This window comes from Pelodiscus sinensis, chromosome 29 (assembly GCF_052426305.1).
Source record: "Pelodiscus sinensis isolate ZL-2025 chromosome 29, ASM5242630v1, whole genome shotgun sequence".
NCBI lineage: Eukaryota > Metazoa > Chordata > Testudines > Trionychidae > Pelodiscus > Pelodiscus sinensis.
Genome location: NC_143080.1, coordinates 2,661,374 through 2,686,982, shown reverse-complemented (window position 1 = coordinate 2,686,982; position 25,609 = coordinate 2,661,374). Strand labels below are relative to the sequence as shown.

General features: G+C 58.3%; 1 protein-coding gene across 4 annotated transcripts in view; it reads left to right on the top strand.

Annotated features, from left to right (window-relative positions):
• Nucleotides 1-4,629: 4,629 nt before the first annotated feature.
• The window catches only part of TBKBP1 (TBK1 binding protein 1), a 75,305-nt gene continuing 54,325 nt past the window's right edge, over nt 4,630-25,609 (top strand). For 2 of the 4 annotated variants that reach the window (XM_075911410.2, XM_075911409.2), the window contains exon 1: nt 13,076-13,367. The gene's annotated coding sequence lies outside the window, so the exon portion shown is untranslated. Of the gene's footprint in view, nt 4,777-13,072; nt 13,368-25,609 lie in introns of those variants that run through there. The other 2 variants (XM_075911411.2, XM_075911412.2) reach the window with 2 other exon arrangements.

The window sequence follows — 25,609 nt, the reverse complement described above, 5'->3', positions numbered from 1 at the left end:
AAAAAGGGGGGGCTCTGGAAAAAAAAGGCCTGTATTGCACCCAGATCTCATTCAATTATTTTCCCCCCGAGCCAGTACTTTTAATGCTATCCTCCCGCTCCAGCTGTTCCAGCCCCGGTTCCTTTGCATTCCTTCTGTGGACCTCCTCATGCACCAATGCTTGTTTCCGAGAGCCGCACCAAGCGTCCAGGCCGAGTAACGTGCTCAAAGTCCTGAGCAGCTGTGGACGTCATGTGGTAATGGTGCACAATTCTGGTGCCCGTACGCTGTACCGTGGGTGAATCACCTTTGAACATGAAATACAAATTGCTAGTACTTAAGAGGTTATAAATAAGGCAGGGCAGCCTGGGATCTGATTGCACTTTACGAGCCAATTGCTTGTACTTACCCTTGTACTTAAGCTTTGTCCTAAATGTGGGCAGAAAAAAGGGAAAGAAAAGAAAAGGTCAGCTGCTCTGATGACGCACCCGCTGCAGTTAATTCATAGGTTCCATGGCCACATGGATGATTTGGATCCAGCCTGGCCTCTTGAACACAGACCAGGGAACTGCCCCAAAGTACTTCCCAGAGCAGATCTTTTTATTGAAAACATCCCATTTTGATTTTTAAAAAGACCAGTGATGGAGGATCCACTGGGACCCCATGGTACATTGTGCCCAGGGTTAACTATGCTCACTGTTACATTTGTCTTATTTCTGGTCTGGATTTATCTAGCTTTGACTTCTGCTAGACAGAAGAGCCTGTTTAATATTGGTTCCTTAGGTAGGTTCTTAATCAAGGACACCCCCGTAACGAAGTAATCCACCTTAATCTCTCTAGTATGTAGGCTTTATCACGCCTGCAGCAGGTTTCCTAGTCCTTTAATCGTTCTCAGAGTTCTCTGACCCCTCTCTAATTTGTCCCCCCTTCCTCGAACTGTGGCTGCAGAACGGGATACAGGATTCCAGTGCCAAATGCAGACATGAAACACAACCCCTCCCTTGCGTCCCTCTCCTCTCTCTGCATCCAAGGATCTCATTCGCCCTTTTGGGCCACAAATTGCAAAATCATTCACTTGTCACCCCGTTTACCAAGCAAGGTGGATCACTTCTCTATTGCGTTCTACCCCCTCTCTTTCAGCGTCACCACGCTTTCAAGAATCTGCCTCCCTTGCAGCTGTGTTTGTGCACTGCTGTTACAGCCATTCATTTGACGTTCGAAACTAAAGGTTGGGGTTTTCCTCGTCCTGGCAACCTGGCCTCATTATCAACCACTCCCCCAATTGTGTCAGCTGCTAACTTTTATCAGGGATGATTTCTAGCTCTATCAAAATGTTAAATAGTGCCAGGGCAAGAGAACAGACACATTTGCTCAATAACTCCCCACTTAGTTACACGTGGGCTGTGTCTACAATGGCGCGATCTTGCGCAAAAGCAGCCACTGTCTACACTGGCCGCTGTCTACACTGGCCGCGTGTTCTTGCGCAAGAACATTGATGTTCTAATGTGTGAAATCACGGCTTCTTGCACAAGAACTATGATGCTCCCGCTCAGGAATAAGCCCTCTTGCACAACTGTTCTTGTGCAAGAGGCCAGTGTGGACAGGCAACATGAATTTCTTGCGCAAGAAAGCCCTATGGTTAAAATGGCCATCGGAGCTTTCTTGCGCAAGAAAGCGTAAACACGCGCACGGATGCTCTTGCGCAAAGGCACATGCCAGTGTAGACGCTCTCTTCTGGAAAAGTTTTTGCACAAGAATGCTTCCACAAAAGAGTTCTTGGGCAAAATCATGCCAATGTAGACACAACCATGGAGACCTATCAGGAAGCTAGATTTTAATCAAATGTGTGCCTGGTTCATTTTATATTGTTTTAGCTTTTTAATCAGAATGTTTTTCGGTACCAATTCACATGCCTTCCAGAAGTCTAAGTACATTCCTTCAGCACCATTACGTTTATCAAGCAAACTTGCCGTCATTAAAAAATCAAGTCAATTGAACAGGATCTATTTTCCATAAAGCCATGTTAATATTAATTGTTACTGTCCTTTAATTTTTGAGTCTTGTATTTGCTGCCCAATAGTCTTGCTTGAGATCAATTTGAGACCAACAGGCTTACTGTTACCTGGGAGGTTCCATTTGCCCTTTTTAAAAATTTGGCACACTAGCTACCGTCCAGTTTTCTGCAGCCTACGCCATGTTTCAAGTGTGTAGCTATACTGAATTACACCATCTGAGAATCTGGATTCAGGTGCTTGATTGCCATTGACTTTCACTGGCATTTGGCTTCCTCCCTGTTGTGCTTTTGAAAACCCCAGCCTTTAGTTTCTAATGAGTGATTCTAACAGCAGCACACAAATGTGGCTGCAAATTAGGTTGATTCTTTAAAGCACTGCAATCTTGAAAAAGTGGGGGGAGGAGGAGGAGAACACAAGCCTGCTTTAAAACAACTGTGTGAAATTGACATAAGAATTTACAAGCTCAGGCCTGAGTTTTTCTGGCACATTGTCTCTGCAGTGGTGGTACCAGACAATGATGCGGGATAGTGCTTAACTAGCACCGTTTAAAAGGCAAACCGGGGGGGGAGAGGGGAGTGTGTGGAGGGAGTGAAGAAAACCACTATCTTTTATTATGCCTCTGGTTTTTGTGGGGGGGTTTAAAGTTGCAAAAGGACAGGTGGGTTATTTTTGCAAGACGGAACCGAAGAGTCCAGCCCTGCAAACCTTGTAGCCTTCGAGTCCTTTAGGTAAGTGGTGCTACTGACGTTAAAGGGCAGCCTGACTCCCCAGTCCCTGATGGCCATTATTAAAGCAATCTATTGAATAACACGGAAGGAGGAATGCAGCCCAGTTTGCTAAATGGACGTCATGAAAGAGATGGCTGAAAAATGGATCTTCCTGGTATGTCTGGAAACTCCAGTGACAGCGGAGAGTTTGCAGGATGGAACAGAGGTAAGGCGTTACTGCTGGCAGCCGAGAGATCTAGATGCTATTCCTGCTCCTGAGTGATTTTGAACAATTCACTCACCCTCTACAGTTTCCTTCCCTCCTTAGTGTCTCTACATTTTTTGTGGCAGGGACTGGCTTTTATTCTTGATTTGTACCGATTCTCGGTTTGCACCCTCCCTTACCTGTGCGCTGTGTGAATTGCCTGGCCCTAGACTGAGTCAGGTGGAGGGACCGTGGATCACCCCAGCACTAGCTGGGCAAGGTCACGCGTGAGCTGCTGAAACATCATAGCTGCCCATGGCCAATGGGAAACGAAGGCTCAATTAAAAAAAAAATGGTTGTGACTTTCTTGCAAGATGGATTCGGCCCCCTCTTGCTGGGTGCTGTTTGTACCCAGTCCGAAACAGTCCCTGTCATGAAGAACTTACAGGCTAACTAGACAAGACGGAGATGGGAAAGGAAGCGGAGCCCCCCTGCACCCCCCAGTGTTTATAACTTGAAACTCTCTCTGGGCTCGTGAAAGGCCCAGGCCTTGCACAGACGTGCCATGGCTACTCCCGCACTGTCCTCTCACGGGGATAAAGCTTTTAGTCCTGGCACTTTATCCATGATTGTTAACACCCTAGCTCGTGTGAGGGCTGGCACGAGAACAGGCACAGCCTGGTGTGAGAATGGCCTCCCGTGCGCGCGTTGTTCCTCTTTTGAGATGCTATTTCAGAGCCCAGGAAAAACGATGCCCCACCCTGCCCCAACGCTTGGGTTGCAGCAGGTCCAAACTCACCCCGCGTCCCGGGCACGCAGCCCCTCTCCGGGCCTCAGGGCCCCATGTGCAAAATGCATCAATTCCCCCCCCAACTGATTTACTCCCTGGCTTTACAGACCACGGAGGACGTAGGCAGCTTTCAGCACTTCCCCCTCCTCTTTCTGTCAAGGGTCTATAAATCACGCAAAAGAGCTCTCGCATCTTGCCCAGTGGCCATACTGGGTCAGACCAAAGGTCCATCCAGCCGGGTATCCTGTCTGCCCACAGTGGCCAACGCCAGCTGCCCCACAGGGAGTGAACAGAACCGGGGAACGAGGGATCCGTCCCCTGTCGTCCAAACAGAATAATCACTTCTCCTTGGTCAGCCACTGCAAAGATCTCCTGGATCAGTGGAGGCAGGATCTGCCCCCAGGTGACCTTTTTTTTTTTTAAGACGTTAAGACTATGGGCTTGTCCTCATGGAAATTGACTGGCCTCGCTATTGGCCGAGGAGTTACTGACTCTTACTCGCCCAACGGAGTAACAATTCCAAGTAAAATCTCTCTCAGATTCTACAATGCAGCGTCCCCGAGGGGCGACTTGGATTGGATTTTTAGCCGCAGCCAGCCCATTCGACCAGCCGGAGGGAGTAAAGCGATAAGGGAAGAGACCCCGGCCCCCTCCTCAGGCGGATGATCGCTCTGTGGTGTTGTCAGAGCTCTGCGAACCACAGAGCTGGGTTTCTGCTGCTCCGTGCTGGGCTAGGGGGAGTGGGTTCTCCGGGGTTGGTGCAGAAAGGTGAGCGAACTCCTTTGTGTGGATTGGCGGGGCCAGCGCCTGCCAGCCCCTTCCTCACACGCGTAACCTCCCACAAGGGAGTCCCCCGGGCTCCCACGGGAGGGCAGCTTTGCTTCGGGTGCATGGGTAATGCAAAGTGAGCTGGAAGGCTTAGCTACCTCCCGTTCCAGCACTGACAGGCAGCTCGACAGCACCACGCTGCAAATAAAATCCCAGCTCCCGAAAACCTAAGGACAAAGGCCTGGAATGTGAAGCGTCCTCGGCACCAAACTCCCGTTGATTTCAGGAGCGGAGTCCACGTGGGCAAGTCGGGTAAATAAGAATTCTTTGTTACCGTTGCCTCGGACTGGCGAAAGGAGGGGTGGGGGAAAGCCCCCGTTGCTGATCCTCTGTATTATCCAGCACCTAGTGAGCCGTGTTGCCTTTGCAAATCTTGCTGGGAGCTGGGATTTTCAAGGTGCTTGAGGGAGTTTGGTGACCCTGCTCCTACTAAAAGTCAATAGGAATGGGGGGGATGAGGTTACAATGACAGTAACATGAAAGGAGACTCTTTGGCCCGTCTGCTGCCTCCATCAGCGGAAATGTTTCAAGGCAGAAAGCACGGAGGGTCAGATTCTTAAAGGTAGAATCCTAGAGTCGCAGAACCCTAGAACTGGAAGGGCCCTTGAGAGCCATCGAATCCAGTCCCCTGCCCTCATGGCAGGACCAAGCGCCATCTACAGATATAAAGGTATTTAGGACCCTTTTGATTTCAGCGGGGCTGCGTCTAGACTGGCACGATTTCCCGGAAATGCTTTTAATGGAAAAGTTTTCTGTTAAAAGCATTTTTGGAACAGAGCGTCCGTGCCAATCTAGTCGTGCTTTTCTGCAAAAAAAGCCCCGATCGCCATTTTTGCGATCGGGGCTTTTTTGCGGAAAACAAATCTGAGTTGTCTACACTGGCCCTTTTGCGCAAAAGGACTTTTGCCCAAACAGGAGCAGCATAGTATTTCCGCAAGAAGCACGGATTTCTTACAGTAGGAAGTCAGTGCTTTTGCGGAAATTCAAGCGGCCAGTGTAGACAGCTGGCAAGTTTTTCCGGAAAAGCGGCTGATTTTCCGGAAAAACTGGCCAGTCTAGACACAGCCTGGGAGTTTTGGGCTTTAAGAATCTGCCTCATTAGCATTCAGCTTCACTAACGAGGAGAGAATGCCTGTGGAGCGACGAAGCCAGGAGATGGGTGGCAAGTACAAAATTGATCAAACAAAATCCCTTTTTCCCCCCACAAGATGTGCGGTTTGACTGTGGAACTCCCTGCCACATGGAAAGAGAGCTTGGATGTCATGGGGCCAAAGCACCTAACTCCTTTTCAAACGGCGCTTGATAAGTTTTTAAAGGGGTGTATACAATGGAGTTGCCTGTGAGAGCAGGGGACTCCAGGATCTTACGTTCCTATAGATGACAAGGATAGACTGAGCTGCTATAGTTCAGACAGGAGTTCTGGGAGGGATGATTAACCTTACGTTTCAGGTTTTAGCCGGCCTCTCTGAGGGTACGTCTACATTGCACGTGCAAGCTTGAAATCTGACTCCGGTTTCAACCCCAGCCCAACTTCCATCCAGAAACAGCTCAGCAGCCCTCTGGAGCTGGGTCCCGGTCAGGGCCTTGGTCAGAACCTGAGTCCCACTGTGACTTGTGCCCAAAGCCAGTCCTTCTGCAGCCTGGCTATAGTTCAAGCTGCAGGCTGCAATTAGATGTGCTAGGCAGAGCTGTGTGGACCTGCTAGCATGGCTGTGAGGCCAGGTTTACATTGCTATTTGGTCACTAAAGTGTGTGGGGGGGGGGAGGAGGACAGACACCAGCTCCACAGGACTGGTCTTCTAATATCCTGGTATGCCCACATCTGGAATATTGTGTATAGATGTGGTCGCCTTATCTCAAAAAATATATCTTGGCATTGGAAAAGGGCAACGAAAATGATGGGGGGTTTGGAATGGGTCCCCTATGATGAGAGATTAAAAAGACTTGGATGTTTTAGTTTAGAAAACACAGATGGGGAGGGGAGGGTGGAGGGGGGGATTTGATAGAGGTCTATAAAATCCTGACTGGGTTGGAAACATTGAATAAGGAAAAGTTATTGACTTGTTCCCACAATGTTAAGAACTAGAGGTCACCAAATGAAATTAACAGGCAGCAGGTTTAAAACAAACAAAAGGAAGTTCTTCTTCTCTCAGCATACCATCAACCTGTGGAACTCCTCGCCAGAGGATGTGAAGGCCAGGACTTTAACAGGGTTCAAAAAAGAGCTAGATAGATTCATGGAGATTGGTTCCATCAATGGCTATTAGCCAGGATGGGTAGGAATGGTGTCCCTAGCCGCTGTTTGTTTGTCTGGAGGTGGGTGACGGGAGGGATCACGTGAGGATTCCCTATTGTGTTTACTCCCTCTGGGGCACCTGGCATTGGCCACTGTGGGCAGACAGGACGCTGGTCTGAGCCAGTGTGGCTGTTCTTCTGTCTGTACCTTTCCAGTGAGCCCCTCAGCCTAGCGCACAGAGCAGCATCTGCGGGCTGCAATGCTTTCACCCGCTTGCAAAAGCAAGGTGAAGTTTCACGTTTCAGTCTGAGAGTTTCCAAATTTGCAGTCCCTTAATGCTCCTTCTGTGGCCAGGCTCTGATTTCCGAGCGGCTCGCTCTTTTCCCCCCTCCTGTGCTAATTCTTACAAGGACATCAACTCCCAAGTGACTCCAGATGGTGCGTTTGGAGCCCAGGACACCTGCCCTGCCACCCAACATGCTGGGAGGGGACGGGGCGCGGTTTTTTCCTTTGCGTCAGCATTCGCTTCAGACCTGAGAAAAGGCCTCGATTTGCACTTCAAAGTGTTTTGCGGCAATCTGTGAGTGTGAACAGCTCTTGAAATGATGCCTGCTGTGTTTTTCCAGAGCCCTAGCTGCATTCGGGCAGCAAGGTTGGCTTTTCTCATTAAGTCCTGAATGCAAAGTCCTAGCTACAAGTCTGGCTTCTGCATTTTAATTTTGCCTTAGTGCCACTCCGGTTCCCGAGCTATCGATCTAACTTGGGAATATCACCCCATCTGTCATCATCTAGATTCAGTTTCTATCTCTGCAGGGCATGTCGCTATAATAACTGAGCCAGCTGTACCTGCTGCTAAAAAGTGAAGCACAAACGAAATGGAAATAGATGCATTTTGCTGCTAAAGTTTATTACCGTAAACGCACAGGCCTCTCCCTCAACTTAACTATGAGTAACTACCACTGGGCAGATTTGAACCTGGGACTGGTGCTTAATGTAGGCGCCTCTATAGCTTGAGCTAAAATTTCTCTCGCTGTAAGTGGTCTAAGTGCCAGTATATGAGACAGTGAATCACACGTAGGCTACGTCTACATTGGCATGATCTTGCGCAAATACTCTTTAACACAAGAGTTCTTGTGTTAAAGTATTTGCACAAGAGAGCGTCTACACTGGCATGTGCCTTTGCGCAAGAGCCTCCGTGCCAGTGTAGATGCTCTCTTGTGCAAGAAAGCTCGGATGCCCATTTTAACCATCTGGCTTTCTTGCGCAAGAAATTCATGTTGCCTGTCTACACTGGCCTCTTGCGCAAGAACAGTTGTGCAAGAGGGCTTATTCCTGAGCGGGAGCATCATAGTTCTTGTGCAAGGAGCCCTGATTTCACACATTACAACGTCAATGTTCTTGCGCAAGAACTCCCTGGTGGTGTAGACAGACAGCATGTTTTTGGTGCAAGATCGCGCCAATGTAGACACAGTCATAGGGTGTGTCTAGACTACAGGGTTTTGTCGACAAAAGTGGACTTTTGTCAACAAAACTATACCTGCGTCTACGCTGCTGCTGAGTTCTGTCGACATAACGTCGCCAGAACTCAGCAGTTTTGTCAATGGCTGTAAACCTCATTCTACGAGGAATAACTCCTTCTGTCGACAGAAGGCGTTATTGCATCTACACTGTCCTTTGCGTCTACACTGTCATGTCGACAAAGCGGCTTGCTTTGTCATAACATAAGAACGGCCGTACTGGGTCAGACCAAAGGTCCATCTAGCCCAGTATCCTGTCTGCCGACAGTGGCCAGCACCAGGTGCCCCAGAGAGGGTGGACCGAAGACAATGATCAAGCGATTTGTCTCCTGCCATCCCTCTCCAGCCTCTGATAAACAGAGGCCAAGGACACCATTTTATCCCCTGGCTAATAGCCTTTTATGGACCTAACCTCCATGAATTTATCCAGCTTCTCTTTAAACTCTATTATAGTCCTAGCCTTCACCGCCTCCTCTGGCAAGGAGTTCCACAGGTTGACAACACGCTGTGTGAAGAAGAACTTTCTTTTATTAGTTTTAAACCTGCTACCCATTAATTTCATTTGGTGTCCTCTAGTTCTTCTATTATGGGAACTAATAAATAACTTTTCTTTATCAGCCCTCTCCACACCACTCATGACTTTATATATCTCTATCATATCCCCCCTCAGTCTGCTCTTTTCTAAACTGAAAAGTCCCAGTCTCTTTAGCCTCTCCTCATTTGTCGACGGAACTGGATGTTGTCTAGACAGTATCTGTCGACAAAAGCCTGTAGTCTAGACGTACCCTAGGTGTGTGGGTTACGCATGCTCCAAGAGTGTTTTTTCCTACTAATCTTTCCTCGCCCGAGTAACCGTCCCTGTTGCCTGCGCTCAGAGCAAGCAAAGATTTGCAGAATCAGGCCTTCTGAGCGCAAGCTTGCTGGAGCAGTTCCTTTCCTGCTTTTGTCCATGTTCAGCTGCTAATAAGTGAAAACCGCTGAGGCCCGTTTCATCTGAACTGTACAGAGATGAAACATGAAAACCCAGGTCGCGGGCCGCGGTCAGAGGCCAAATTCTGCCGCTTGGGCTGGTGAAGCCGGGGGCATTCTTGGAAAGAAAATGTGATGGCCTAGCGTGGTTACTATGGCGATGTCAAAGTCTATTGCCTGGCAGAAGTATCTTCAAGCCTCCCCCCTCAAACCAGACACATCGGGAACTCCTGAAAAGCTGCCACCTCTGGGGCTGAGGGTGGAAGTTGTTTAAGAGCAGGAATGAAGAGCAGCGTCACCAATACAGAAGGGGTGGATGGGAATGGAACTATCCAAGGAGGGATTTGGCCTGAAAAACCAGGGTATGGCTGTGGTGCCTAGTGGGCAGAGCATTAGCTGGGGACTCAGCAGACCTGGAGTCCTTTCCCAGCTCTGACCGGCCTGGTCTACACTAGGCCCTTAGTCTGAAATTAGCCCCCCAAGGTCGAATTTGTAAGCAATGCGTCCACACTACCAAGCCTGTTCCGGAATACAGGGCTACAGAATTCAAACTTTGTTGTCCTGCTTTTCATGAGGCATAACGCTCGTCCCCAACTTGTAAGTCCGAAATAACGTTAGTGGGGATGCTCCGGTGCCGCTAATTCAGACTTATTGGCCTCCCGCAGAGTGCTTCTTGGGACTCTGAGTCCGAAGTAGCACATCCGCATTAACGGAGCCCACCTCAGACTGCATTTAATTCTTCCCTCTAGCGAGGACTTCGAATTTGTAAAATGGGGTGCCCAGAAGTCGAACTTAGTAAATTCAGATGAATCTCCTAGTGTAGACACAGCCTTAGTGGCTTGCTGCATGACCCTGTGTAAGTCGTGGCCCCCCCTGCCTTAGTTTCCCCATCTGTAAAATGGGCTAATGATACTGGGCTGCTTTGTACGGGGCTTTGAGATGGAGGGATTAAAAATAAGAGCAAGGTTTTATTAGTGAAAAGTGCCAGGGTAGGATTTCTTTTATTGGGCAGGACAAAACCAATTCTTTGCCTCAGCGCTGTGCTGGGCCATCGGTTAAACTCTCACAAAGAGGGATGGCTAAAGGATCTGTCAAGTGTGTGGCCAGCTCTGCTACTGACTGCTCGAGTCATGTCCGCCTGGGTCACTTTCCTTATTTGTAACATAAAACCCCTAAACTTAAGACATGGTGAAGATTCATGGTTTATATTCAGCTTTCAGCCAGGGCATTTACATAGAAACATATTTTCATAGAAACGCAATTTCAAATCAATCACATTTTTGGGGTTTTTTTTTCCATTAAGGCAGAAGTGAGGAATCGCAGGCCCGGGGCCCAGATGCGGCCCTCAGCTTCCTGAATCTGGCCCTCGAGGCTCAGGCTGCCCCTCAACACTGGAGAGCCCACTCTGCCCCCCCCATGGGATTAGGGCCCCCCAGACTCTAGTGGGCAAGGAGAATGGGGGGAGAGGCTTTCTCCTTCTCAGGTGGGGGCCGCAACTGTGAGGGTTGGGTTTTGTTGTTTTGCTTCTCACTTGTGTGGGGCCTGATTTTTCTGTGGCTCAGCGCCCCCCGCCCCCCAAAAAGCTCCCCCCCTCCCGTTAAGGACTCCTTTCTCCCTCCTCCAGCAAAGCCAGGAAGAAAGGCCTCCTGGTTAAGATGGTGAATGCTGAGATTAAATTCAGCACTTGCCTTGGTTGCAAAAGTCCCGCATGTGTGGTTGAGATTTTGGAAAGTCTCTCGATTTTGGAAGCGCAACTTGATCCTCTTTAAAATTGCCTGGTTTTCGGAAAGTACTGAGCATTTGCTCTCTGACCCCCTGGCTTTGTGGCCCTCCAACTCTCCAGGTCAGTTTCGAAACGCGTGGCCATCAATCTCTCTGGGCCCCATCTGCAAAATGGACTGGTTTGTCCATTGAGAGGGTGAGGCCCAGATCTTCAAAGCTACTTCAACTCCAACGGTGCATGGGCCACCAACACCAATAAAACCCCTCACCCGGGGCAGGGTGACACAAAACCAACCGTCATCCCCAAACCATCAACCCGACCACTCTCTTAACGCCAGCAAGGATGCCTTTGTTAAAAGGATCCATTTTTCAGTCCCATTCCTGCATCAACACCCGCAACGCACTCAGCTGTATGGAAACGCACAGTGACACACCGGTGAAAGGATCGCAGCTATTAATAAAGCCACCGCGCTGCTAACTGAGAAAAGAATGTAATTCTATAATGGAAGCCTCTAAATAGAGAGCTATTTAAAGACTCTGTTCTCCCCGGGGGGAAAAATATCCCACGCCCCAATGCATGGATTTCATGGGGTTTGGTTGCTGGGTTCCCACCACCTCAACTGTTATTCTGTTTAAAAATATCTCGATTTTATTTTGAGCCCTCGTACACAATTCGGAAGTCCTCTACTCCTACTGCTTTCCTACGACGCTGTGTCTCTCCTGCAAGGAATGAATCAGTTTGCAAGTGCAGGGACGCAGGGAGTTCTCGAACAAAACAAAACAGTCCCCAGCGTGTCAATCGGGGCCGGCGCAATGAGGGACGTGCTGACCGTAATGATGCACGTGGGCGTATCATAGGCTAGAATGAAAAGCGTCCGCTGGGCACATGGCAAAGCAGTCATGGCCCAGTGAGGTTGGCTGGAACGGGGTGTCGGGAGTAGGGGCTAAGTCAACACACGGGCGTTACGAGCTCTCGTGCTGGCGGACTGGCATAGTCGCTACCGTGCGGCGCGGCCCAGGGGGCTGGAGGCTGGGAGAGGGGTTGAGTTCTCCACCTCTGCTTGGCTCCATGCAGGGAGCGTGCATTTCACCCGTGGCAGTAGGGCCTGGCAGACGCCTTTTTTCCCCTTGGGTGTGCAGACTGCCACGACACCCAAACATCTCGCCAGGCCTCAGCCTGGTGCCGATTAGCGTGGGAAACATCTCCCGGCGGGCGCTGAAGGACTTCGATGCTTTCCAACCCCCCCCCCCCGCACCCCCCGTTATGGATCTAGGGCAGGTAGGGCCATCTGGACACAAACCTAAGGGAGCAGTTGCAAAGGGACAGAACTCAATGCGACTGAAGTGTAAAGTTTCCCCACTCTGGCAAGCGGCTGGGGGGAGGGGACCTTGTTGACCCACGGAAAAATCAGTCGGGGGCGGCACACAAGTGAGAAGAAAAAACAAAAAACACCCCTCGTGGCCGTGGCCTTCCACTGAGAAAGAGAAAGACCCTCCCCCCATGCCCCTAGACTAGGGGGGCCCAGCCGAGTCCATTGTGTGCTCCAGCCCATGGTGGGGGGGGGCTCTCCAATGCTGGGGGGCACCCCTTGAGCGTCGGGGGCTGGATTCAGCCCCCCCAAGCCTGAGGTCCCCCACCCCTGAGCTACACAAAGGCCTCTGGCTTAAAATAAAGGAATCGGTTAGATTTTGCAGATGGGGGGGGACAGATGCCCAGGCCTAGATTTACCAAAGGACTGAGTCTTGGGGGGGGGCTGACCCGGGACTTCTGAACGAGGCCAGGTTTTCAGCAGGGCCCATGTGAGCCAGGGAGGCCTCTGGTGTGTCAGCAGCCGGGGGAGAGGGGGATGTTCCCAGATGAAGCGGGCACTTTAGTAGGAAGGGAGGGAAACTGAGGCCAGGAGCGACGTGAGCTGGGACCCAGCCCCGCTGCCGCTCGATGGCTGGAAAGTAGGAGCCCCCCCCCCCCCCCAGCAAGGAGGCCGCTGTCCGGGAAGTTGCTCTGGGCAGCAGAGGGGCTGGTCCGGGGGGGGGGGGGGGTTCCCCAGCTCCTCCTCTTCCCTTCGCAGCCCCCCGCTGCGTTTCCCGGGGGGGGGGGGGGCTGGATCCGAGCTGGGCCCCCGAGCAGGGCGGCTCGGTCCCTGCCGGGGCTGGCCTGGTCCAGGCCGGGCGGGGATGCGCTGGGCAGGGCTCCGGCCGGCCCGGCTCGGCTCGGCTCGGCCCGGCGGGGGGCCACGTGGTGCGGCTGGGGGGGGACAGGGACGCGGCGGCGGAGCGGAGCGAGCCCGGGCCGGGGAGGAGCGAGCGAGCGGGCGGGTGCGGGCGAAGGAGCCGCCGCCCGCAGCCCGCCGGGGGGATCCGGCCGCGCCGAGGATGGAGCCCGCCGGGCGGCGGCTGCGGTGAGTGCGCCGGGGCCTGAAGCCCGGATCGGGCCCCCCCCCCCCCCGCAGCAGCAGCAGGGACCCCCCCGGGCGGGGAGGGAGGCGGCGCGGCCGGGCGGCGATGTGCGTCGCGGGGGCGGGGAAAGGTCCGCGGAACCCGGGCCCCCCCCGTGGCGACCCGCCCCACCGCCCCCCTCTCCTGCCCCCGGACCCCTCCCCCCTCTCCTGCCCCTGGACCCCTGCCCCCGTGGCGAGCCGCCCCACTGCCCCCTCTCCTGCCCCTGGACCCCTCCCCCCTCTCCTGCCCCTGGACCCCTGCCCCCGTGGCGACCCGCCCCACTGCCCCCCTCTCCTGCCCCTGGACCCCTGCCCCCGTGGCGACCCGCCCCACTGCCCCCCTCTCCTGCCCCTGGACCCCTCCCCCCTCTCCTGCCCCTGGACCCCTGCCCCCGTGGCGACCCGCCCCACCGCCCCCCTCTCCTGCCCCTGGACCCCTGCCCCCGTGGCGACCCGCCCCACTGCCCCCCTCTCCTGCCCCTGGACCCCTGCCCCCGTGGCGACCCGCCCCACTGCCCCCCTCTCCTGCCCCTGGACCCCTCCCCCCTCTCCTGCCCCTGGACCCCTGCCCCCGTGGCGACCCGCCCCACCGCCCCCCTCTCCTGCCCCTGGACCCCTCCCCCCTCTCCTGCCCCTGGACCCCTCCCCCCGTGGCGACCCGCCCCACCGCCCCCCTCTCCTGCCCCTGGACCCCTCCCCCCTCTCCTGCCCCTGGACCCCTCCCCCCGTGGCGACCCGCCCCACCGCCCCCCTCTCCTGCCCCTGGATCCCTCCCCCTCTCCTGCCCCTGGACCCCTCCCCCCGTGGCGACCCGCCCCACTGCCCCCCTCTCCTGCCCCCGGGCCCCTCCCCCCTCTCCTGCCCCTGGACCCCTCCCCCCGTGGCGAGCCGCCCCACCGCCCCACCTCTCCTGCCCCTGGACTCCTCCCCCCCGTGGCGACCTGCCCCCCCTCTCCTGCCCCTGGACCCCTCCCCCCGTGACGACCTGCCCCCCCTCTCCTGCCCCTGGACTCCTCCCCCCTCTCCTGCCCCTGGACCCCTGCCCCCGTGGCGACCCGCCCCACCGCCCCCCTCTCCTGCCCCTGGATCCCTCCCCCCGTGGCGACTCGCCCCACCGCCCCCCTCTCCTGCCCCTGGACCCCTCCCCCCGTGGCGAGCCGCCCCACCGCCCCCCCCTCCTGCCCCTGGACCCCTCCCCCCGTGGCGACCCGCCCCACCGCCCCCCTCTCCTGCCCCTGGACCCCTAGCCCCGTGGCGAGCCGCCCCACCGCCCCCCTCTCCTGCCCCTGGACCCCTAGCCCCGTGGTGACCCGCCCCACTGCCCCTGGACCTGCTCCCACCCCGACTTTCTCTCCCCTGCTACCTCCTCCCTGTCCCGACCGTCCCACTGCCCCCTGCTCGGACCCTCCCTCAGCCCACTGCCCCCTCCTAGCCCCGACCCCCATCAGACCCCCCCCCCAGCTCCATTATACCCCTGCTCCCTCCCCGCCTGGACCCCTGTATCCCACCCCCCTGCCCCATTGCACCCCAGTTCCTACATGCCCTAAGGGCCCCCCAGCTCGCTGAGCCCCTGAGCCCTCCGCCCCCCGTCTGCCCAGACTCCATTGCCTACTAACCCCCCTTCCCCCCCCCCCCACCTCCAGTCCTTGGCCCCTTTGCCTCTGTGATGCCTCATCCCTCTGGACCCTCATGGGCGACTCCCATCACCATCCCTGCCCTCGCCCTCCTGCCCCATCTCCCTGCGCCCCACTGAGTCCTGACACCCCAACCCTGCCCCCTCCGCTCTCCAGACCACAGCGTGTACCCCCTCCCCTCGCTCCCCGTGTCTCTGCGGCCTGCCTGGTCCCCTCTGCCTATACCCCCCTCCCCCCTCCCCTCGCTCCCCGTGTCTCTGCGGCCTGCCTGGTCCCCTCTGTCTGTACCCCCCTCCCCTCGCTCCCCGTGTCTCTGCGGCCTGCCTGGTCCCCTCTGTCTGTACCCCCCTCCCCTCGCTCCCCGTGTCTCTGCGGCCTGCCTGGTCCCCTCTGTCTGTACCCCCTCCCCTCGCTCCCCGTGTCTCTGCGGCCTGCCTGGTCCCCTCTGTCTGTACCCCCTCCCCTCGCTCCCCGTGTCTCTGCGGCCTGCCTGGTCCCCTCTGTCTGTACCCCCCTCCCCTCGCTCCCCGTGTCTCTGCGGCCTGCCTGGTCCCCTCTGTCTGTACCCCCTCCCCTCGCTCCCCGTGTCTCTGCGGCCTGCCTGGTCCCCTCTGTCTGTACCCCCCTCCCCTCGCTCCCCGTGTCTCTGCGGCCTGCCTGGTCCCCTCTGCCTGTACCCCCCTCCCCTCGCTCCCCGTGTCTCTGCGGCCTGCCTGGTCCCCTCTGCCTGTACCCCCCTCCCCTCGCTCCCCGTGTCTCTGCAGCCTGCCTGGTCCCCTCTGTCTGTACCCCCCTCCCCTCGCTCCCCGTGTCTCTGCGGCCTGCCTGGTCCCCTCTGTCTGTACCCCCTCCCCTCGCTCCCCGTGTCTCTGCGGCCTGCCTGGTCCCCTCTGTCTGTACCCCCTCCCCTCGCTCCCCGTGTCTCTGCGGCCTGCCTGGTCCCCTCTGCCTGTACCCCCTCCCCTCGCTCCCCGTGTCTCTGCGGCCTGCCTGGTCCCCTCTGCCTGTACCCCCCTCCCCTCGCTCCCCGTGTCTCTGCGGCCTGCCTGGTCCCCTCTGCCTGTACCCCCCTCCCCTCGCTCCCCGTGTCTCTGCAGCCTGCCTGGTCCCCTCTGTCTGTACCCCCCTCCCCTCGCTCCCCGTGTCTCTGCGGCCTGCCTGGTCCCCTCTGTCTGTACCCCCCTCCCCTCGCTCCCCGTGTCTCTGCGGCCTGCCTGGTCCCCTCTGTCTGTACCCCCCTCCCCTCGCTCCCCGTGTCTCTGCGGCCTGCCTGGTCCCCTCTGTCTGTACCCCCCTCCCCTCGCTCCCCGTGTCTCTGCGGCCTGCCTGGTCCCCTCTGCCTGTACCCCCCTCCCCTCGCTCCCCGTGTCTCTGCGGCCTGCCTGGTCCCCTCTGTCTGTACCCCCCTCCCCTCGCTCCCCGTGTCTCTGCGGCCTGCCTGGTCCCCTCTGCCTGTACCCCCTCCCCTCGCTCCCCGTGTCTCTGCGGCCTGCCTGGTCCCCTCTGCCTGTACCCCCCTCCCCTCGCTCCCCGTGTCTCTGCGGCCTGCCTGGTCCCCTCTGTCTGTACCCCCCTCCCCTCGCTCCCCGTGTCTCTGCGGCCTGCCTGGTCCCCTCTGTCTGTACCCCCCTCCCCTCGCTCCCCGTGTCTCTGCGGCCTGCCTGGTCCCCTCTGTCTGTACCCCCCTCCCCTCGCTCCCCGTGTCTCTGCGGCCTGCCTGGTCCCCTCTGTCTGTACCCCCCTCCCCTCGCTCCCCGTGTCTCTGCGGCCTGCCTGGTCCCCTCTGCCTGTACCCCCCTCCCCTCGCTCCCCGTGTCTCTGCGGCCTGCCTGGTCCCCTCTGTCTGTACCCCCCTCCCCTCGCTCCCCGTGTCTCTGCGGCCTGCCTGGTCCCCTCTGTCTGTACCCCCCTCCCCTCGCTCCCCGTGTCTCTGCGGCCTGCCTGGTCCCCTCTGTCTACCCCCCTCCCCTCGCTCCCCGTGTCTCTGCCGCCTGCCTGGTCCCCTCTGTCTGTACCCCCCTCCCCTCGCTCCCCGTGTCTCTGCTGGCCTGCCTGGTCCCCTCTGTCTGTACCCCCCTCCCCTCGCTCCCCGTGTCTCTGCGGCCTGCCTGGTCCCCTCTGTCTGTACCCCCCTCCCCTCGCTCCCCGTGTCTCTGCGGCCTGCCTGGTCCCCTCTGTCTACCCCCTCCCCTCGCTCCCCGTGTCTCTGCCGCCTGCCTGGTCCCCTCTGTCTGTACCCCCCTCCCCTCGCTCCCCGTGTCTCTGCGGCCTGCCTGGTCCCCTCTGTCTGTACCCCCCTCCCCTCGCTCCCCGTGTCTCTGCCGCCTGCCTGGTCCCCTCTGCCTGTACCCCCTCCCCTCGCTCCCCGTGTCTCTGCGGCCTGCCTGGTCCCCTCTGCCTGTACCCCCCTCCCCTCGCTCCCCGTGTCTCTGCGGCCTGCCTGGTCCCCTCTGCCTGTACCCCCCTCCCCTCGCTCCCCGTGTCTCTGCGGCCTGCCTGGTCCCCTCTGCCTGTACCCCCGTTCCTGAGCCCCTAGCTCTGGTGCATCTCTGGGCCCTGCCCCGACCCCTGCATCAATGACCCCCCATCCTGATCCCTCTGGCCTCCCACCTTGGGCCGGATTTGCGTGGGGGAGAGGGCAGGGATCTGGCTGGTTCGGCTCAGCCCGGCTGGGGGGGCGGGGTTCCATTATATCTGTGACCCCCCCATCCCATTGCATTTGTGATCCTCCAGGCTCTGCTGCTCCCCGCCTACGGGACCCTCCGCCCCCCTAACTCCCTGGTCCCGTTGTGTCCGTCCCCTCATCACGTGGCTGACTGACCCCCTGGATCGGTGCCCCCGCTCCTCCACCGTCCTGACCCCATGGCACCTCCGGGCGCTCCATCGTCTGACCTCTGTGACCTCTCCCCTCCTCGCTCCCAGGACCCTCTCCGACCCTGATTTCCCCCTCCTGGTTGCATCTTTGGCCCCCCCATCCTATTGCAGACCCCCTCCCCCTCCCATGCATTCTTCCTCTGTAACCGGTATCCCCAAAGCAGCTGCACACCCCTTCCCCGCACACCCCGACTCCCTGATCCACTCCTATGGGACCCCCCAATCTGGCAAGCATGCCCCCCCATCCTGCTCCCATTGGGTGCGTTCACCCCACCCCCTATGTACAAGTGGGGTCCCCGATAGCCCCTTCCCCTCCACTCCAGGTCCTGCCGTCTGGAGACAGATGCAACGTCGGGCTGCTTGGGTTGACTCTGGGCGAGAGTGGGGGGCTGGGGGGCTGGGCTTGGAGGCTGATTTCTGCTTGAGCAGGGGCGGGGGCTCCGTTTGCAGGTGTCTGGCCGGGTCGAGTGCCCTCTGGTTGGGAAGCTGGGTGTTTGCCAGGTGGTGAGCAGAGCCGAGAGGAAGGGGATAAAAGTCTCTCCACAGGCCTGTCGGGTTGCCCGTTTGCACGCCTGCCCCCCCCCGCGCTGGGGTGTGTCGCACACCCGTGTGCCCGCGCAGGACCCCGGCGTCACACGCTCGCCCTCGGCGGTGGAACCTTCCGCTCTCGCGCACACTCTGCCCCCTACGCGCGCGACGAGTGCACACTCAAGCGCACGCACGAGCGTGCCGGTCCTGCACGCTCGTGCTCTTTGCACGCGGGCACGTGTCGCACGCGCCCTGGCTCATCTGCACCAGCTGGCAAGTGGCAGGCCCCCCCCGGCACGCACGCTGGCGGGATTTCGCTCGCACGCTGGAGGCTCACTCATGCGTGGCGGTGCGGGAGCAAGAGGCTGCCGCACCCCTTGGCCTTACATGGTTTCATCGCATCCCAGGTTCGCAGTGTGGTTGGGGGGCTCCCAGCACCCCCGCTCTGTGCATTGCTTCAGCCCCCCTGCTCCTGCACCCTCCCCCCACCCTCAGCTCCGGTGTGGGGTGAGTTACTGCTGCTCCAGCCACAAAGTGAAAGAGAAAGCAGCCAAGGGAAATTAAAAGCAATTAGAGGAGGGATCCTTCCCATCCTTGCTGAGTAACCAGGATGCTCAGGGCAGGGAAGAGATTTTAATCTCCTGGGCTGGGGAGAAGTGAAGCTCCGAGCCCTTTTGTAGGGACAGGGAAAGGTTTGCCCTGCTGCCGCGGGGACCCGGAAATCTTCCCCCCCGTTCCCAGGTGGGTCTGGAACGCTGAGGTGACCCAGGGGGTTCCTGGCGAGGGGGGGTGTCACTCGTCCGTAGCCGTGCGAGTTTCAGTGACTTCTTTGCCAGTGGGGTGTGGGCAGTGAAGCCAGGCCCACAGGCAGGTCCCCCAGAGCGATCTGCGTGAAATACCCCGCTGGGACAGGGAGAACTCCCGTGGGTTCCTGCAGGCCAGAGGGTTGCAAACTTTGTTTCTCGTGCCCCCGGTTGAAGGAAACGGTCCATGCCGCGAGCCGACATCATGTGACGGGAGGGCGGGCTCCGGGGTGGGGCTGAGGATGGAGTTTTGGGGTACAGGAGGGGGCTCCGGCTTTGGGGGGGTCAGGGATGCGGTAGGAGGGGGCTCCGGCTTTGGGGGGGTCAGGGATGCGGTAGGAGGGGGCTCTGGCTTTGGGGGGGTCAGGGATGCGGCAGGAGGGGGCTCCGGCTTTGGGGGGGTCAGGGCTGGGGCAGGAGGGGGCTCCGGCTTTGGGGGGGGTCAGGGATGCGGTAGGAGGGGGCTCTGGCTTTGGGGGGGTCAGGGATGCGGCAGGAGGGGGCTCCGGCTTTGGGGGGGTCAGGGCTGGGGCAGGAGGGGGCTCCGGCTTTGGGGGGGCCAGGGATGCGGTAAGAGGGGGCTCCGGCTTTGGGGGGGTCAGGGATGCGGTAGGAGGGGGCTCTGGCTTTGGGGGGGTCAGGGATGCGGCAGGAGGGGGCTCCGGCTTTGGGGGGGTCAGGGCTGGGGCAGGAGGGGGCTCCGGCTTTGGGGGGGTCAGGGATGTGGTAGGAGGGGGCTCCGGCTTTGGGGGGGTCAGGGATGCGGTAGGAGGGGGCTCTGGCTTTGGGGGGGTCAGGGATGCGGCAGGAGGGGGCTCCGGCTTTGGGGGGGTCAGGGCTGGGGCAGGAGGGGGCTCCAGCTTTGGGGGGGGTCAGGGATACGGTAGAAGGGGGCTCTGGCTTTGGGAGGGTCAGGGCAGGGGCAGGAGGGGCAGAACTTGAGTGGCTCCCAGGCAGTGGTGCAATGGAGGGGGGGCGCTAAGGCAGCTTCCTGCCTCTTCTGGCTCCCCAGACCAGGCTGCCCCCCAGAAGCAGCCGACAGCAGGTTCCCAGCCAATAGGAGTGCGGAGCTAGTGCTCGGGGCAGGGGCATTGCAGGGAGCCCTGTGCACTTCCCCCACCCTCACCTAGAAGCCGGGCCTGCTGCAGCCACTTCTGGGGCGCAGCACAGACTGTGGTATCAGGACAAGCAGGGAGCTGCCCACTGCTCACCTGATCCCCCTGCAGCCACAAGCTCTAGGACCCGACCCCCCCCCAGTGCTGGGCCGCGACCCCTCGTTTGAGACGGCTGCTGTAGGGGAGAACCAAAGAGCATGGGAGCGATGGGCAGCGTATTCTAAGCGATTTAGAAACAGGCGATCCATGGGGTGTTTTGGCCGGAGGGACCAGGGCATGCAGGTCCTGGGACCTTTGAGAGCCACACAGGCATCCTGGGACAGACGCGTGTGCAGTGAAGGACAGGCACTCGGCTGGTGAGGACTCATTTGAATTGCTCGTTGCAAGGTGCCTTGGAGTCTGTTCCTACGCGCTGTTTGCGACCGTGTCTTCGCGCTGGAAACGGAGCCTGCCGGTGCTTGGCCTGCCTGCTTGCTTTTGGGGCTCGAATGCTCTGTGATTCTGCCCCCACGCTCCCTGTCAGCTGAGACCAGGAGAGATTCCAGTGCTACCGGGCTGCTTAGCACAGCGCCCACCACCGGCAGTGTGGGATTCTCCCGGTGGTGCACATCCGCACATGCCTCGCTGGTGTAACATTTATTCCGCACCTGCATGGGAAACATGAGAGGGGACATTGTTCTGCAGCTGGGGCGTTTTTGGCTTCCCGTTCATTCATAGAAAAAAGAGAAGAAGTTTTTAGGCCGTATGGTTGCAAAGTTCACTCCCCCGGAAACTAATGTGATGTGCAGCGTGGTCTGTCAGTGCAGGTATTTCGGGAGGGGGAAGATTCAGGTGTCTGAATCCCACCCTCGTGGGATCTGCAGACAGCTGGGGACCGTGACACAGGATAGGGGAGCTGCCTCATTCCCCGGGAGTGGTGGTGACCCCTGAAATCCAGGGATGACCCCATCAGCGTCGGCTGTTACACCCTCGACAGAAATCCGGGGGCTGCAAGGTTGTCACCAAGCCCGTCTCCCAAGCGAGGGCAGGTTTGCTTCCTTAGAGTGTGCGGGTGGTGCTGGCAGCGCCGGGAGGGGCCGCAGAGGGGGCCGGCGGCTCTCCCGGTCAGCGCTGGGGGCAATGGTCCCGCCCCTGGCTTTACCGGCGTGTCACTTTCGTAACCGCGGTAGGAGAAAACCCGACGCGGCTGGAAACCCGGGGGATCTGCCGGCCCTGCGCGTGGTCTCGCAGGCCTGGCAGAGAATCCCGATGGGCGGGGGCATTCTTCCTGCGGTGTTCATCGCCGTTTGCCACCCACACCTCCCTAGGTGTCAGAAACCTCCCCCCTCCCCTCCCCGCCCGAGCTCCTAAAATCCACGGCTTCCCCCGTGCCCAGACCTCCGGCAAGGCGACTGCGCACGGTAATACAAAGTCCGCAGCAGGCTGACGATTAGCAATGGAGAGGCGGCGCGAAACAAATGAACTGCAATAACAGGGAAGCTGCAGCGATTGCATTATGTTGCTCTCCTGTTTGAGCCGGGGAGGGGCTCCGTGTTTTGATTGATCGGACGCTGCTGTAGGCTCTCGGGTCCCTCCGGCAGGGCTGCCGGGGGAGAATACTCAGCACGGCACGCTGGCAGGGAGGTTTCGTTAGCCGTGTTGCACGGGTGGGGAAACCGAGGCACGGAGCGGCAACGGGAGCACGCGGTGCGGCCGTGGCAGAATTGGGACGAGGACCCTGCCATCCTGCTCTAACCACTAGACCCAAATCCCTTGCTGGATCCAGGACTGGACCCAGGAGTCCTGCTTCTCAAGTCATCCTGTGGTAAACTCTTGAGTCAACTCCCCCCTTAGAAGTAGGGATGGTTAACTGATTAAACGGGAGGGGAGCCGGGGGAGGGCTAGAGTGCCCCGGGCCCGCTGTGGACAAGGGCTGCTCTATCTGGGCGGGGGGGGGCTGCTGCACCCCCCACCAGTTGGCCGTACGCCATAAGAAAGCCCATTAACACCATACTCAGAAGCAGGAATAGAATCCAGAGGGGAGTTTTAGATCTGGAAATGCGGCGGCGGGGGTGTGTGGAGTTTTGTGGAGTTGGCAGAAGTGTGGGATAGGGCTCAGAGGACGGGGATGGGACTTGGGGTGCCTGGTTTCTGATCCTACCTCAGGGTGGGAGCGTGGTCTAATGGTTAGAACATGGCATTGGGAGCCGTGTTCCCTGTACGCTGGGCGCTTGGGCGGCTGCTCAGGAGAGATTCCCATGCCAGCCAGCTGAGTAACAGCACACCCACACCTAGGTTTTTTGTTTCTCCTGGTGGTGCACATCCGCACCTACCTCAGCGCACATAACATTATTCTGCACATGGTTGGCAAAAATTAGAGGGAACACCGATTGGGAGCCCAGGCTATTCCTGGCTTTGACACAGGTTCTCTTTGTGACTAACAGCCACGTGTTCAGGTAGATGCTGACGTCTGGGCGCTTCTGTTTTTAGGGAGCCCAACCTGCGGGGCGTGTAGGGGATGTGGCGGTCAGAGGAACTGAGCCCCTCGAGATCTGGTTGACTAGAGCTGCAGTTACTCAGTGCCCTCCAAAAGTCAGGCCCCTACAGTGTCTCAATCCATGGCCACTCTTGGACAAGCTAGGCTGGAATCCTCCCGTGCCTCGGTTTCCCCATCTGGGAAGCAGGTCTCACAACCCCACCATTCCTCCCAGTGCCTCGTGGCAGTGGTCCGAGGATGAATGACGTTTTCCGGGCTCCGGTATAAACATCAAGGTTTATTACTAGCTCCTGTAACTCTCCTGCTCCCCTGAGAGGTTGTGTGTGGTGCTGGCTTTGGGTCCTCTCTGTTAACAAGAGGCTGAACACAGGTGCTCAGGGAGCAAGTAAAGGTCAGTGGCCGCATTATCTTTTAGCCTTCCTCCTCCCCCAGGAGGTTGTGGCCTGGGCTCTTTCAGTAACCCCAGCCCCTGTTCGGTGGCCGGCTGGGCCTGGCTGTCCTTTCCTGCTGAGGTTTAAAGTGCCCCACGAGGCCCTTTGGCCCTCTCACCGGGCTGGGAGCAGGGGGAGCCGGCGAGGGAGCTGGTGGGGGAGCAGCCGTCATATCTGAATAGCCGTGCGGCTTGAAACGGAGCCGGGCTTCTGCAGAGCGCAACTGGCGTCCGCTCTGGGCGGTGAGATTCCGAGTCCGGAGGGCTTGGAGCTGATCGAACGGGTCGGATGACAGTCGGGCATCAAGGCCTCGACTCGGATCGGGGCCCGGTGTGGTCCTGCAAAGGCAGTGCGGCCCGGTGGCTAGAGCAGCACGGTGGGGCGTGCGGGCCCTGGGTTCTGTTCCCACGTCTGCCGCTTACTCCCCCTCGGGCTGTCGTGCGAAGCGCTAACACCCGTATCTCCCGCGTGCTCGCTCCAGAGGGCTGGCAAGCTGGGCGTGTACAGCGCCTGGCGCAAAGAGGCTTGCTCGGGACTGTCAGCGAATCCCGCAGTGGGAGCGACAGAGCCTGCTGGCTAAGGAGCCCCGGCCGCTCGGTGAGAGGAAGGGAGCGGCTGAATTCACCGTCCCCAGAAAAGCTGGGAGGAGAATCCAGCTCCCCTGACTCGCACGGTCGGTCTTCACCACTGAGTTAGTTGCTGGGTCCTGCCGGTTACACTGGTGTGTGCTGCATTGGCCAGCACAATTCCAGTTAAAAACGCCCTGCATTTGAGTAGATGGGGAGGGGTTACTGGTTACCCACAGCCTTAGCGGGTGCTGCTTCCCAGGTCATGGTTAGCTGGTGCCTGGGAGTATCCCTCCAGGTGGAGGGCAGCTCAGGCCCTGGAGGGGAGGGAGCCGGGCTGTTCCCCTGCCTGGATCCTGTTTAGTCCATTAGCCTGTCCCCAGAGGGACCCAGCTGGTAACGAGCGAGGGCTCCTCAGGGCCTGGTTCCTTGCTGGTGCCAGCTGTGCCGAAGGCACCTGCCTGCTGCAGCTCCGTCTCCTTCCCGTTGTTCCATCAGCAGCTGGGCCAGGCTGGAGTCAAACTGGTGACTTGAAGCAGAGAGGGTGGCCCGGCCAGGTCTTCACGGGGGGGGGTTCTGCCAGGAATCGGGGGGCTGGTTGGGTTTTTGGGTGGGAGGTATGTGTTATTCCATAGGGCGCACTGGAGTCCTGCCTTGTATTTCTAGGGAGGAAGGTGAACCATGCGGCGAAGGCAGGGGACCTCAGGGATGGGGATTTATTTCTGGCTCAGCCACAGACTTCCTCTGGGGCCTTGAGCAAGTCCCTTAATTCTCTGGGCCACGAATCGCAGGGGAGTCTAATGTGCACGTCTGGCCCCCTCGGTACAGCGGCTCAGACTCCTTCCACTCACCCCCGCTTCCTGGCACGGCATGGACACCCTCCTCCCCCCGCCCCCGGCACATCACCTCTGCGCTACGAGCGCCTCGCGTGCCTTGGTGAAGCAGCCCGGTTCCGTTCCCGTCGCCTCCTGCCGGAATTCGCCACTGCCTGCCCCACAGGGGTGGTGGGGCTCCGATCCTGTCTACGCAGGAGCAATGTTGCTTTAACTAGGCGGGTGGTGGTAAAGTCCTGCCTTCTGCCCCGGAGCAGCTGTGGTTTCACTGGTAGCAAGGTGCTGATACAGGTCGAACCTCTGCAGCCCGGCATCCTCGGGACCTGAGTGGGGCCAAACCGGAAAATTTGCCGAATCAGGGAGGTCAGGATGGTCGAGCACTCCCACTGCTGGCTGACCTCTTAGAAGACATTTTGGGGGTAAATTAGAGCAAAAAAACAGCCCGGGACACCAAGAGCCAGGACTGGGGGCTGTAAACAAACTGGGACCACAGAACACTTGGCCACACCCCTGCAAAGCGGGCATCTGGTGAACTCACATCCTGCCGGACCACGGAGGTTGCCGGACCACGGAGGTTGCCGGACTAGAGAGGTTCAGCCTGTACCTATATGGGGAGAAGATACGCCACTGGTAGAAAGCATCTTTTGACCAGCGTAACTGCCTGCAGGCTAAAAATTAGATGAGTATAAATGTAGCCAAAAAACCCCTTCCTAACTGATGGGCTACGTCTAGACTGGCATGATTTTCCGCAAATGCTTTTAACAGAAAAGTTTTCCATTAAAAGCATTTTCGGAACAGAGCGTCTAGATTGGCACGGACACTTTTCCGCAAAAGCACTTTTTGCGGAAAAGCGTCCGTGCCAATCTAGACGCGCTTTTCCACAAAAAAGCCCCGATCGCCATTTTCATGATCGGGGCTTTTTTGCGGAAAACAAATCTGAGCT